Source organism: Neolamprologus brichardi, chromosome 7, assembly GCF_056152115.1.
Source record: "Neolamprologus brichardi isolate AB-2024 chromosome 7, ASM5615211v1, whole genome shotgun sequence".
NCBI classification, from domain to species: domain Eukaryota; kingdom Metazoa; phylum Chordata; class Actinopteri; order Cichliformes; family Cichlidae; genus Neolamprologus; species Neolamprologus brichardi.
In genome coordinates, this window is record NC_142110.1 from 61178564 (window position 1) to 61185606 (window position 7043).

Here is a 7043-nt window from a genome sequence, read left to right on the forward strand (position 1 = left end):
GCAAAAATGCGAAAGGTGGAATTGTTTTCTTGTTTATTAAAGTGTTTACAGAGTAATGTCATCTCGCGATTTGGACTCTTACAATGTCACAGGTTCTAATATGACAAGACAAAACATGTTGTGCAGCGGTCAACAAAAACTACGGCTACCCAGCCCTCCTCTCTGTCAAAATCAAAACCAGTGAATGACAGACTGACAACGCCCTCTTAATGTCACCGCTAGCACCCACGTGACTCCCATTACACATCTCCATAGCAACCAATACAAATGAAAAACCAAGTGATCATCAAAAAATTCAATACATTCAATTATGGCTCCTACAATTACAAAATGGAACATGCACACAAACTGCTCATACTCTCATCAGACAGCACATGAACCTCTCAATAAACAAAATATATGCTTAGCAAACCGCCATTTTACACAGTGGAACACTTATTTTTAAACAAAAAACCAATGCAGTACACCACTGACAGTGCTTACTAGGGGTGCAACGATACACAAAATTCACGGTTCGGTTCGGTTCGATACTTTGGTGTCACGGTTCGATATTTTTTCGATACAAAAAAAAAATGTTCATGCCTTTTTAATTTGTCATTTATTAAATTTTTACGGCACATTTTGCACCACATCTCTGTGCGTTCATCATTTGTTTGAAGCCAGCTCACCTCCTGCAACCACTTTTCCGAGAATACGAGCTTCTTTTGTGGTTCGGACTCCTTCTGACATTTCTTTGGAGGTGGAGGAACACCAAAGTAATTGCTTAAAGGAGCTTCTTCGACATCTTTAAGAGTTCTAAACAAATGTCTGTCCTCCTCCGGAAAATCTTATGTACGCAAACACGGGTTGCAACTTCTTATCTTGTGCGCGTTTTTTATTTTGACAGCGAATGCGCACCTGCGGACCACTTATGTGCACCCCTGGTTATTTAGCTTGTCATATTGCAGCCACAGAAATTCTTTTGTCCATGAAACCATAAAGCTGCACTTTCTTTTCGCCTTATAGTCTGATTTGTCATAACTTTTCTGTTTTGTGGTAAGCTTTTCTTTGGCTGTCACTTCTTCACCCTGACCTGTCTTATTTGGCTCAGCAGAACTAAAATATATATCCTGCTGCTTTTACACATGCACTCACATAACGCTCAGCGATTCTCTGCGCAATCAACCTCTCACATGTTTAAGCTGCGGGAGATTTCACTTGTCATGTTTGCATAGTAAGCTAATGATTGATAAGATGATGTCAGAGGAATTGGTGCGCAAATTATCATCGCTCACCAATCAGTGCTGTCGCTCTCTATACACAGTTCACGATTGCAAAGTGAAAGCAAAAAACAAGCGCAAATTCAAACGGGATTTCAATATGTCACATATTGACAGTGGCTCACCGATGCCAATGACATAATTACCCAGCTACATTTCCGAAAGAATGCAAAAGCATTGACATATATTTTTCCTTCCTACGATAGGCCGACGGGCAGGGCAGAGATAGATTTTGGTAGCCCGACTGGAAAAATCGCTAGCCCCTGGACGTCGGGCTAGCGATTTTGCGAGCCCTGTATCTGATTGAGGAATCACTCATCTTTGGAAAAGAGAGTTTATTACAGAGAAATGGCTCTTTCCTAAATAAAAGCTATACTATACGCTTCTTCTGGGCTATATTCTCAGCAGCATATTAAACATATCAGGTCCCCATAAGGAGAATCATGTGCTAACGGCTGTCTAAATGACTCGGGTAAAGTTTGTAGCATGCGTGCTTGTTTTTGTCTGCTTCCACTTGTCTTTGCACTAGGATGATGTCAGCGTAAATGTGCAGTCATATTCGTTGTGTTTCCACTAGTGCTGTCAGCGTTAATCTGAAATGAGGTTAACGCCACAACAAGGCAAATCTCTGTTAACGAGCTACCTCGGATCGCCTGTGTGGGGCTGGACGGCCAACACGTTAACGAGCTAACTGCGCTAACACACTAGTTCCCACCCATGTAATTGAGCATTGCTGGCACATCCAACATACTGTTTTACTTTAGTCCATGATGCGCTTGAAAACCAAAATAGTTCCAAATGCCAGATCTGAATGAGGGTGGGGGAGATTCAATTTGCCATGTTGCAAGGAGAGCTTAACTTCTGTCTCGCTAGCTTGCCCTGTGCTCAGTGAATCTGCGTTCGACTACTCCGCCTAGGCTGCACTGTCAAGCGCAGATCCACTGAGCGCTCAACACAGACAGCACCGTCAGAAGGAAAGTTGATAAAATAAATTAAAAATGTTGTATTGTTCATACATATGCCTACCGAACCGAAAGCACTGTATCGAACGGTTCAATGTCGATACGAGTATCTTTGCACCCCTAGTGCTTACCTTTGCAAATCACAGTAGACACTGAACCAAGATGGCGCACGCGCGAATGAGAAATCTGAACTACGGTGTCCTGCAGAGGACAAATGGTCAAAATTGCTAAAATTTACAAGATATATGCAGCTCAACAGCGACACCTTATGACCTATTCCAGTCACTGCCTTACAATAATATTACACAAAGTTTACCAGTAATGTTTTCACAGATGTGTGTTTAATGAATCTTTTATTGGTTAAATCACCCATGATGCATTAGGAAATGTCCAAACACTAATACATGGGCCCATTTTTAGTAACCATCACTGCTGTATGGACCGATCACATGGTTATAAACCAGGTGAAAATTGACTTCAAACTTTTGAGCTGTAGTGTAGATTGCAATGATAGTGTATAGTTATCTATTACAGAAGAATATATAGAAGTATGAGGACAGGGAGACACTGTAAAAAAGTTATGAGCTGTCTTGCTGCAGAGAAAGTGGAGTCTGTCATCCTTGAAAAGCTCCCAAGATAGGCAGCTGGCAGGTTGAATGATGCTCTGCCTCTGTGGTCAAGTACAGACATAGGCCTTAAGCAACCATGAGCCACTGATAAGCGTGACAGATTAGGAAACATGCATGAAGTACATTATTTAGACTCCTATGAGCCACTAATAGGAGAAAATGAACACGCAATAAAGTGGACTTGTTAGGGAGAGATTGCCATCAGAGTTAAAACACTCCAAAACAAAAACGGCCTGAGTTGAGCAATTAACCAAAGTGACAAACATTGCTCTAAATAATACTCCCCTAATCTAAGTAGTCACCCAAACCTGGATGTGGATTTAGAGGCCTGAGGGCCATCTCACACATTTATTCAGAAAAAAACAAGTTTCAATTCAAATTAAACAAATCAAAATCTTGTGGACGTATGCCTTTTACATGTTGGTAAAATGTTTAGGATGAGATGGAGATATAACACTCATGCACCCTGAAAATTATGAAGTTCTAAATATGTATCAAAGGGACTCACTGAACATCAGTGGATTTCTATGGGGCAAACGTACTTAAACCAGCCACTGTGACCATTGAGGCAGAGCAGAATGAATGATACTGATGGGAACTATGAGGGTTTGTAGTTAAATTCCTGCTCTTACAGGATCAGTGAGTGTCTGTTTAAAGATTATTAACATACTTTTACATCATTATGGAACACCAGCAGAGGACAGAACCACCTGCTTTTGTGTTGTCGTGGCAATATGAAGTCAAATAAATACAAATATATAAAATGCACATTTGAAGGAGGACAAGAAGACAGGCAACTGGAAGAGCTTTTGAAGCAAGAAAACTTTTCTGGATTACTCTTAATTTAACTGGAAATTTTGGGAATACAAGTCAAGGAGGAAACAAGGAGGCTGGTTGGATTATATCTGAGGACAGGACGCATGAAGGAGAAGCATGAGGAGAGAGGAAACAGCAGAGCGATGGTGCAGAGCTAATCGTGGATCAAGTCGAAGAAGCAAGCATCAAAACTGTGAGTAAACATAACACATAAAGACTTAAAAATGACTGTGCTGATTAAGGAAACATTACATTTGGCTAGTTTGGGGTCTGCAGCTTCAGGTTTGTGGGTTCAGTTGGTCTCAAAATTGAGGAAAGACAAAAAATGTTTCTTTTGAAAGGTTGTTGGAGGATTCTTACTGTAAGAAATATCTGGGTGTGCAACTGCTTTTATTTAAAAAAAAAGTTGAATTTTATTTAGTCACATTGGAAAGGAAAAATTGGAGGATCGGGACAATAATGCGGCCAGATTTACTGTTTCCTTAATCAGAACAATAATTTTGATCGGAACTAGACATTTTGAAATGGGTTATTTTCTTTCTTCTCTATTGATCACTGTGTTAAAGGTTGAGTTACTTGTCAGTCTACATTTATGTTAATGGTACTTTTAAAAAATGCAGTTTATTCGTAATTTTGTAGAAAAAGGCTCTGCACCTGTGAAAAAAAATAGGTATCCACACCCCCAAAATCACTGTAGATCAGAGTAGCTAAGCCCTGGTTAACTGCAATTATATAACAGGAGATGAAAAATATTGGAATGATTGAAAGAAACAAAGATTGCTTTAGGGTTTGAAGATTTGACTTTCTTATTGAAAGAGACAAAAACTAATCCATGTGTGACACTGAGAAAAAAAAACTAAAAGCTTGAAAGATCTGGAGGTCCAGCTGTTGTTATACAAATGTACAAACTTGTTTTAATGACATTAGAAAGAAAAATGGGATGTTTAAAAAGGTAATATATAAAATTGATTTTTATGTTACTTGAAAAAAATATGTTGATTAGCGCTTCTGTACTTGGAAAACTGCTGGGTCACTAGTAAGCTGAGATTTAATGTGATAAACTGAGGAAAGGTAATATAATCTACACACTCGCTATTATTGTTGTAATCCATACACCAGTTAATATTTAATCAATCATCATTCATAATTGGTGATCTATGCAAGTTTTAAGGAATAATATTTATTTGCATTCCCAATTAATTTATAAAATCTAAAAGCAAATCTTGTTTTTTTAAGAAAAAAAGACGTTTGTAACTAACTTCAAACTTTTTTGAGCTGTAGAGTAGATTGATGAGCACGCAATAAACTGAACATGTTAGGGAGAGTTTGCCATAAACTCAATTTTAGTAATGTTTTCACAGATGTGTGTTTAATGAATCATTTAAGTTAAATTGCCCATGATGCATTAGGAAATGTCTACACACTAATACATGGGCCCATTTTTAGTAACCATCACTGCTGTATGGACCGATCACATGGTTATAAACCAGGTGAAAATTGACTTCAAACTTTTGAGCTGTAGTGTAGATTGCAATGATAGTGTATCTATTACAGAAGAATATGTATGAGGACAGGGAGACACTGTAAAAAAAAAGTTATGAGCTGTCTTGCTGCAGAGAAAGTGGAGTCTGTCATCCTTGAAAAGCTCCCAAGATAGGCAGCTGGCAGGTTGAATGATGCTCTGCCTCTGTGGTCAAGTACAGACATAGGCCTTAAGCAACCATGAGCCACTGATAAGCGTGAGAAATTAGTGCACTTAATGCATGTTTCCTAATTATATACGTATGAGCCACTAATAGGAGAAAATGAGCACGCAATAAAGTGGACTTGTTAGGGAGAGATTGCCATCAGAGTTAAAACACTCCAACTCAATTTTGATGATGGACACAGCTAAAAAAATGAGCGTTTTGTTGACACTGATGACAAAATCCTGATCAGATACAGACAGACACATGCATATGTGACCTCTGTTTAGTGTCTTCTCTTGTCTGCATTCACAACAAAAAGGCAATGGTTAGAATGCTCTCTTTTTAATGTCGTGGGCAATCAGCACAAAATCTCGCAGGAGTCCTCCATTATTCTGAGGATTACATTTCCACTTGCAGTGTGATCATATAGTGGTAAATTTATACAACCAAAAAAGAAAAACTTCAACACCATTAACATTACATGTTAAATTTCCCAAATGAAAGGAATATAGAAATATATTTTAAAGCTGTACATGAAACAATGTTAATTCTCTAAACAGTGTGGCACAGTCACATACCTGCTCAATCCTCCATTATTCTGAGTATTACCCAGAATCCCTTGCCCTTTGTGAATATTGCAGGGTGACTTTTTCAACAGTAGGTGGCGCCAATGTCCCATTTAGCGGGATTTAACTTCAACTCTATTTAACTATGTTACACACACACCCCTTAAATCCTGCTAAATTGGGGCATGACAACAGAAAAACAGAAACTTCCAATGCATAAAACACAACAGTATGACCATGGGAGCACAATATAGTTCAAGTCAGTTAAAAAAACTTTCCATATGGAATAAGGCGAGCAAGAGAGCGGCCAATTCCCCTGCCAACCCAGATATGAAAGATGCCGTATACACCTCCCATGATGTGAACATTGCTCCAAGCAGGTATTACCCAAAACGTTCTGAGTAACAGCACATTTGCAAAACGGCTAGTAATCTATCCTGAAAACATATTTCGCACAAATGAAAACAAGGAGTCAACTGTCGACACTGAATCATCAACCTGTTGTTCATTGATCTCACAAATGAGACGTATTGGAGGTTTCACAGGTCTACCTGATCTAGTACAAAGAGGTGGTGGCTGTGTATGCACTACATGGGCCTCTGTACTCAGGTGTGTGTCAGTCACAAGACCAGGGGAATAGACATGTTGAGCATCTCCCGCCAGAAGCTGCGAGGAGGCACTCCGGGACACAACAGATTCAATAGAGGGGGCAGGGGAGGGCAACCGGGAAACCAACGGGTCACACACAGCAGGCGGAGCCACAGTCAATTCTGCCTCAGAGGTTGGGATGCTCAAAGCCACACCAAGAGAACAACCAGATTGACCAACCACAGAGTCCTCGTCACTTGTTTGGTCCATCTGCATGAGCCAGCGAACCGTCTTCTTCTCACCATCCTGCACATCACCTGGAAGTTCTGGTTCACCTTGTCCACTATCTGCAACTGAGGGGCAGGTTGACACTGGTATGCACTTGTTTCCTGCAGGAATGAAACTCACAGGAAGTAGTAGGTTTCGGTGAACAACTTTTTCCCTGAGTGTCACAGGGTCTCTGATGTGGTACACATTGATGTCAGGTTTCACAGATACCACCTCAAAAACTGTGGATTTCCATTCGTCAGCGATC